An 8,987-nucleotide genomic window follows, 5' to 3' on the forward strand; every position below is an offset into this window, starting at 1 on the left:
ATCGGCCATCACTGGGAGTAGAGGCCCCTTGGTCTTGCAAACTTTATATGACCCAGCACAAGGCAAGGCCTGGGCCAAGTAGTGGGAGTGGGTGAGTAGGGGAGCAGAGGTGGGGGGGAGGGGTATAGGAAACTTTCGGGATAGCATTTGAAATGTAAATAAAGAAAATAATAATAATAAAAAAAGATGCATCCTATTTATCAGAATTTCTTTGTGCGTAAGTGTTTCCTTTTCTAATTTAAAAAATATTGCTTTAGGATTTCATACATATACACAATATATGTTGACTAAACCCTCCTCTACTGCTTCCTCCCACCCCAAAGTCCACTGTCTCCTGTCTCTCAAGTTTATGCTCGCTCTGCCTCTCTGTCTCTCACTCTCTCTCTCTTTCTCAACTTTATCTATTCTGACTCGATCTCACTTTTTAATCTACTAAATTCATTTAGGCATGCCAGTACTACAGGAGTATAGGACGTCATCTAGAGCATGGGCAAACTAAACTTCTGGGAAGGAAACTGACTCTTTGTTTCCCAGTAGCCACCAAATGCCAAGAGCTAATCATCCATGACTTTCTCTCTGTGTGTCTCCTCCACACATGTGGAAGTCTCTTAAATATGTAAGAAGGTATTGAAAGCACTTTGAAGTCAGAAACAATTTTTCTTCGTAGATATTTAGTGTATTGTACTGAAAACACTTTATTTTTCCTGTTTAAATTGACTTGACACTTTTTAAACTTGCTATGGTTGATCAAGCACTGTGTATTTTCCTGAGGTTTATTGTACTTTCGAAGACCACAAGAAACACTAAGTTTTAATGTTTTCTATTTTCCACATGCTTTACTCCTCCATTTCAGTTTCTCAGACACAAATTGCACAGTAAAATGTGAAAATTGTATATTCAAAAGTATGTGTTGGTGCAAATGTTTAATACCACAACTTGAGAAGCAGAGGCAGATGGATCTCTATGAGACTGCGGTTAACTTAGTCTACATAGTGAGTTTCTGTCCAGCCTGGGTTGAATAGTGAGACACTGTCTCAAAAAAAAAAACTCAAAAGCAAAATTTGTAAATAAGTTGTACTATGAATCTTCATTTTTAACACTAATTCTTCTACATTTTTAATATAGAATATCCTGTTTATTTCTTGGATTATTGTGTATATTCTTTATATGACTGTAGTGGCTATTCCTGGTTGTCAACTTGACTATATTTGAAATGAACTACAATCCAGAATTGGAAGGCTCACCAGTGAACCTAATCTGGAGGCTGGGAGATAGAAGTTTCTGATCTGGATCTTGGGATGGAGATCTTGAGACACAGTGGTGATTGAATCCAGAAGATTAAGACAGGGAGATCTCCGAGTCCAAGGTCATTGGGGATTAAAGGTGTGGTGGCACACACCTTTAATCTGGGCTATACCTTCTGCTGGGGACCATATAAGGACATTGGAAGAAGTGAGTCTGGCTCTCACTCTTTTGCCTTCTTGCCGTGTGGGACTCAGCAACTGCTAGATCCTTGGACTTCTATTCACAGCTACTACTGAACCATTGTTGGGATTTGGACTGCAGACTGTAAGTCATCAATAAATTCCTTTACTATATAGAGACTATCTGTAAGTTCTGTGACTCTAGAGAACCCTGACTAATACAATGACTTAGATTATTAAAAATAAAAATCCAGAGTTTAAGAGGGACCATGAGAAGATCTACAAGGAGAAAAGAAAGGAAGGTAAATCGTGTAATTATATTTTAATTAAAAATTAATATTAGAAAGAACACAAAAATTATCTTTATAATATTTCATCATAGTCATCTTACCAAACATTATCAACACATATTGGCAATGGTTTTTGCTATAGAAAAAATCAACAAGGACCCACATATTCTATTCAATATGTCTCTGGGATTCTATCTCTTCAATGTTGACTATCTTGAGATGAAGGCCATTGGAAGTTCTATGGCTTTGCTCTCAGGAGGGAGCCTCCCCCTCCCCCCCAATTCCTAACTACAGCTGCAGGCCTGAAAAGACTGAAGAGCTCGTTGCAGTGATAGGAGGCATTTCAACAGGAATATCAACTCAGATCTCCCGAATTCTAAGTCTCTACGACATCCCACAGGTATGCAAAGAATCATGGTTCTGTAGGTTAAACATAGTAATATAGTAAGAAATGCTTGTTAATTCAGTTAATGTTTGTTGATTAGGTATGGAACTACTTAAAAATTTACTGTTAATTATCATTTTAACTATAAAGTATAATTTATTCATAACATGAAATCATGTTTGTATAACAAATTTAATTTAAAAATCTTTAAATTTGAAAACTATAGATAAAGTAATGACAACCTGTATTCTAACCACTCCAAGAAAATGTTGTTCGCCTTGTACCATTGTTAATACTGACTTTCTTTTGTATCCAGTTTTAGAGCATCGCAAAGCATGAGGAGTATAATAATTCTACTAATGTATCTTCACGGTAACTACTGTGGACATTTTCCTGATTCTTTTACTGTGGTATCAGCTCACATTGTCACATTGCATTTACCTTTCCAAAGAACTGTGAGTCAGATACACTCTGACCAGTTGTTGGGAGTGTTTGCAATTTTCCTCTGTTGGCATTAATGTTTTAATTTTTGCCTTTAAAATTCTTTCTGTTGATCAGTAATGATTTCTTATAAACAATGCTAGAGTAGCAGCATTTATAATTCAAATGCATCCTACTTAGTAAAAAACTTGATAAGGGCTCTTTAGAAATTTAAGTTTGCAAATAACAGTTCTGATACTAACTGTTTCTATATTCATGAAGTATCTCAAAATCTTTGTCAAATGCATTAGGCTGCAATTTTGTTTTTAAATTTTACCTATTTGTTTACTTTTGAAACAGGTTCTTACTATGTAGTCTTGATTGTCTTGAATTTCCTATGTGGCCTAGGACAGCCTCACAGAAATTCTTCTGCCTTTGCTTGTCCAGGGCTGGGATTAAAGGCATGTATGACTGTGCCTGACCAATGTTTACTTTTATGCTTTTTTATGAATGAATTTTATTTCTTCTTTTAAATATTTGACTTTGAACATATGCTTATTATGATATTTATAATGAATATCATTATTTATAAGAAATGCATATATATAATTGTACTACACTTATTCTTGTCACAAATCTTCTTACCTGCTTCTCACTGTTTTCCAGTCTCTCACCTAACAGCTCTCTATTCTGTTTTGCTGCCATGAGTTGCTTCGAATTGATTTTTGCACAGGGTAGAGAGACAGGTAACTCTTTCTTAACTTTTCTACATTTGACTAGATATTCAATTTCTCTAGCAATTTGTGGAAGTGATTGTCTTTTCTCCAAAAAATATGTTTGACTTAAGCTCTGTGAGTTGACTTACTGGTCTTGTCTTTAGTTTGTCAAAAGGTTTATCTTATGCCAACACCTGAGTGATATGTTACTATGGATCCGTAGTAAAGTTTGAGATCTGGTGTTGAAAACATGTACCAGTACCCTCTCTATTTAGGATGGCTTTGCCAAGTTGGGGTCTTTGTGTTTCCACATGAATTTTAGAATTGCCTTTGCTAGTTTTGTGAAAAGATTCATAGGAAGATGGATTAGAATTACACTTAATATATCATTTTGGCATATTTGTAATATTAATTTGGCCAATCTGTATGCATTAACATTTATCCAATTTCTAGTCCCATCTTTAATGCCTTTAGAGTTGTCCACCTCTTTGCTCAGGCTTATTCCTAGGTGCTTTTTTATTGCACATGGTAATACTTTCATTATTTCTGTCTCTACAGATTCATTATTGATATATAGAAAGCTACTAGTTTCGATATCTATTTTGTGTTCTGTTACTTTGATGAAAGTGTATATATGGTCTGAGAGAGTCATACTTAAAGTTCCATGGAAATCCCATGAGAAAACATTCAGACATAAACATATTATATGCAGGCAGGAATAATTTACCTTCTTCTTACCCTATTTGTGTGTTTTTTCTTACTACATTGATTTTGCTAGGATTTCAAACTAAAAGTTAATGGCAAAAGTGAATACTCTCTGGCCCTTTGTTTGTAGTTTTACTTGTAAATTTTGAATGTTTCATCTGGCATTCTATCCATATCAATATCCCTATATTCAGTAGTTAAGGAGTAATGATATTTGAGATGTCACACTGCTTTGGGAGTTCATATTTCTTTGGTCTCTGTGTTTGAGCTGGGAGACTTCTGGCATGGATATTTCTTTTTGTTTTACTTGTATATCTTTTAATTGAGCCATGTACTCCTTTCAGGTCAATGCTTTTTTATTATTTTTAATATTGTGCATAGAGGGGCTCAGAAGAGAGGGGGGCTCGGAAGAGAGAGAGAGAGAGAGAGAGAGAGAGAGAGAGAGAGAGAGAGAGAGAGAGAGAGGTAGGTTATGAACCATCTGACACAGTTGCTGGAAATTCAACTTCAATCCTTAGAATTATTTTTTTTGTCAGCATATGATGCATAGATTTTATTATGGCCATTCACATGCTCTTTGTTCTTACTGTCTGGATCCCGATGCTGCATATACCCTCCCATCTTGCTGTTCTGCTCTTTGAACAAAATTCTTCCAACTCTTTCAGCTTTTAGTTCAGTGTTTTATTACTTTCCCCTGACTAGGATTTCTTTTATCATTCCAATGATTCTCTCTCTCTCTCCCCCCTCTCTCTTCATGATTGTGTAATGTATGTGTATGTGTGGGTGCATGTGTATGTGTCTGGCATGTTGTACCTGTGGGTATGATGTGTGTCAGGTGTGCAGGTAGGTATGTCAGAAAAACCCACACATAGAGACCAGAGATTCTTCCTCCTCTACCTACACTGCTGCTTTAAATCAGGGTTTTTCACTGAACCAGAAGCTTGAGATTCTGGACTGACTCTTAAGCAAGGTCTTAGGACTTATCTGCCTCTACTCTGCTCTTTGGGATATAAAAATGCAGGCATCTCTGACTTGTTATGGAGATGCTTAGGATTCTAATAAAGGCCCTAATGATTGGAAAGCAAGCACTTCCAACCCACAGAGCCTCCTCCCCATCACCATTATATATATATATCACATATAATTTTAAGTTCGTGTACAAAGTGGATTTATTATGGCATCTTCATGCATGTATAGCATTATAGTTTACTCTTCAGTCCCCTCAGGCTTTGGGCTATCAGATTCCACAGTTATAGTGTGATCCTGAGGTCAACTCCTAGTCAGCAAGACAGTGAACTAAATCCTCTCTCCATAAACTGCCTGATCCAAGTCCCTTACAACCTAAGTATTCAGTTTGTTTCCATTGTGACATTCCATTTCCACACCTGCAACCTGAGGCAGCCTCATCCAGGCCTGTTCTTCTGCCCGCAGGCTCTGTGGGGTTCTGTTACTTCCCATTCTCAGACTCAGGAGGTCAGTGTTAGATGATCAGTTCTCTCCTGAGATGGCAGCCTGCCACTGCTCTCTCAGTCATGGGGAGTGACAAGCTAAAGCTCTTGTGTTTGGTCAGCTCATCTCCCTGGAGGAGCAGCTGTCTTCCTGAGAGCAACATCTGGATTGGAGACCTGAAAGAAGCCTGGGCTTGTCCTGTCAGCAGGACAACAGGTCTTTCTACCACAGACTCTTGCCTTATCTTTCGGATGCATTTTTGTCACATTTCAAAAACATAATTTTTAAATTTATGGTTTAACAGTAGTTCTTCAGATTTTGGAATATTTTAAGTAAACACAATTATAAGCTAGTTTCATGGGCCTCATGAGCTCATTATCAATGTTTAGTATTATAAAAAATTATATCATGTTGTATCATCTATTTAAATTGTTTAATTTGAGCCAGGCAGTGGTGGCACATGCCTTTAATCCCAGAACTTGGGAGGCAGAGGCAGGTGGATTTCTGAATTTGAGGCCAGACTGATCTACAGAGTGAGTTCCAGGACAGCTAGGGCTATACTGAGAAAACCTGTCTCAAAGAAATTGTTTAATTTGGGTATTTGTAAATATTGAGTATTTCTTTATGCTACACTTTCCTACCTCAATGTACTCATGTTTACTTCATTTTCTAATTTCTTCTTTCCTATTTCTCCTCCGTGTTCCTTTCTACCCCTCTCTTTCAGTCAATTGACATGTATTGGGTGTCTGTATTTAATTACCATGATTTTGGATTCAGTAAGTATTCACTAACATTCAAATTGGCGAGAAGTCAATGAATAGAGCCAGGGTGTCAGCTGTGGATAAGGGTATGACCTAGTGGGCATCTGATTTTAGGATATTATTTAGAGAATTTGTGTCAAAAGGGGGATTGAGTCCCCATCTGAGCCACGGGACACTGGGACATTCTGATACTACTAGTGTAGAGAAAGCTAGAAGATTCAGTAAGGCAGACTGGTAGTGTCCAAACCTTGAAATACATTCCTTGATCAAAGAAAAAAAAATCCGGGGACTCTTCATTTTAAAGAAATGTATTGTTTCATTTCAATAAGCGAAGTGAATTTAACAATTGGTCATTTGATTTGGCAAATTAATAATCTAGACCACTCCCAACCCCAGAGGAGATGCCATAAAATGTATAGGAATGACAGAGCACTCATGCCAATTAAAGTTTTCTGGTAAGAAGGATAGCAATGTGATGCGAGTGACCAGAGGCTACTAATAAATAGGAATTTTACAACATTCATTGAGGTAGATATTTAGCCTTCTATCGTAAGCAAGCTTGTATTAAGCAGAAAGACAAAAACAAAGGAACATGTAGGGAAATACAGACTTCACTAGTGGATTTTAAAATGCTTCTTAGATTCTTTATTGGGTAATCAGTTATGGATTTGTGACTTCAAGTAAAAGGCCTTTAGTATTATTTCTCCACTTCCATATGAGGAGGAGGAAAGTTTTGGTACAGAAAATGACAGATTTGTAAATGCACTTATTTGACTGGTATTGCCTGAACTTAGAGAAGGAGATAGACACTCTCTAACCCTGTTTGATACATTTTATAAAAGTGAAAAGAAAAAAATATACTTCATGTAAGGACTAAAAAGTAAGTGATGGATCATAAGTAACAAACTGGGGGCTGGTGAGATGGCTCAGCGGTTAAGACTGCTCTTCCAAAGGTCCCGAGTTCAAATCCCAGCAACCACATGGTGGCTCACAACCATCCGTAATGAGATCTGACACCCTCTTCTGGTGTGTCTGAAGAGAACTACAGTGTACTTACATATAATAAATAAATATATCTTTAAAAAAATGTAAAAAACTGGTATTTCTTAGTATAGTTACTTAACTGCTTAGTTTGTCCAAGAGTGCATTAAGAGAAGATGTAAACTAAATCATTTGAGAATAAACATAATTGTAATATTTTAGTGGTAACTTTCTGTTTAGATCAGCTATGCTCCTTTTGACCAGAGTCTTGGGACCAGAGTCCAGCTCCAGTCTCCTTACCAGTTTCCTGCGCACAATGCAGCTCTATATAAGGGAATTATTCAACTGCTGCTATACCTCACTTGGGTCTGGGTTGGCCTGGTGGTTCCAGATGATATGAGGGGAGAATTCTTCCATAGGGACATCACAGAAGAGATGAAGAACCAAGGAATTGCATTTGCAGAAAAAGTTCCAGAATTTCCTGCTAAGGACACAGTAAACAGGAAACGTTTTATGTAAAGATTCACACTGACACATGTTATCATTGCATTTAGTGACACATATTCTCTTCTGAGGTTTGTCGATATGATCATTCACTATATTACTTTTTGTAATGTCTGGATCAAAACTTATGATTGGGATTTCACCAACATCAGAGTCATATAATCTCTGTTGGAGGATTATCATTTTCTGTTCGCATGGATCAAGTACTGGGATTCAAGGATTTTCTCAGAAATGTTCAACCTAGAAAATACCCTCACGATAACTTTATCCAAGAGATGTGGTCGATCTTATTTGTGTGTCCTGTTTTCTGTCAGCATGGAGTCAGGGAACCAGGTCAATGTGAGCCAAATGGCAGCCTGAGCACACAACCTCTGCATGTTTGGGATATGAATACCTCACCTTCGAGCTACAGAGTCTATGCTGCTGTGTATGCCATTGCCCAGGCACTCCACAAGGAGCTGTCAGTCAGAGTGGAAGGAGGCTTGCTGGATAAAAGTGTATTCCAGGCTCCTCTCCCATGGAAGGTAGCAATAGCTGGCCTTGTGTTTTCCTAGAGAGTGGGGTTCTGGCTTATAAGTTCTGCATTTTGTTTCATGAACTTTCATAGTTACTCTCAAATTAGAGATATAATTAAAATAAAACACATTGTGATGTTTAAAGTTGACCTAATATTTCTGTGAGAAAACAAGCATGATGTTGAAAAAATGGTTTTCCCAATTTAAGCACTTTCAATTAATAATATTCAGTTCCTTTGACAGTCATATCTTTTTTATTGTTGTTTTCATTGTTTTGTGAAGAAACTATAGAATACAACTCAAATGCCTTGGGCAAGAGTAAATATGGTATATTTTAAGGTATTTTTGGCACATTTGATGCCAATAGTTTGTTTTATTTTGATAAACAGATCCTAGAAAGAACACATAGCTCTAGAAGGCTAGAAATTGTTATCCACGACTATTTTCCAGTGTGTATGCCTTCATGAGTTTGAAGCCAGCCTGGGCTATATAGAAAGACCTCATCTTTAAAATCAGACCCGAACCCCAATTGAAACAAAACAGTTTCTGTAAGATGAATATGGATTGAATGGAATACCACTAACTATGACACATAGCTTCTGACCTTCAGGCTACACTCCTCCCCACTTACCTAGCAACAGTAAGGGTAACAGCCCACCACAAGAGGGGCTGCTTGGCCCCTCCTCATCCTCTTGTTCTCTCCCCTCACTCTTCCTCTCTCTCCCTCCTGCTGGCTCCCTCTTACTCTATCCTTTCTTCTCTCTTTCTCTTTTCCCTTTCTCTCCTCTTGGCCATGGCTGCTCTCTCTCTCTCTCTCTCTCTCTCTCTCTCTCTCTC

General features: G+C 37.6%; 1 pseudogene; it reads left to right on the forward strand.

Annotated features, from left to right (window-relative positions):
- Positions 1–8,987, forward strand: part of LOC110317082 — a 444,133-nt pseudogene that overhangs the window by 1,165 nt on the left and 433,981 nt on the right.

This window comes from Mus pahari, chromosome 2, assembly GCF_900095145.1.
Source record: "Mus pahari chromosome 2, PAHARI_EIJ_v1.1, whole genome shotgun sequence".
NCBI lineage: Eukaryota > Metazoa > Chordata > Mammalia > Rodentia > Muridae > Mus > Mus pahari.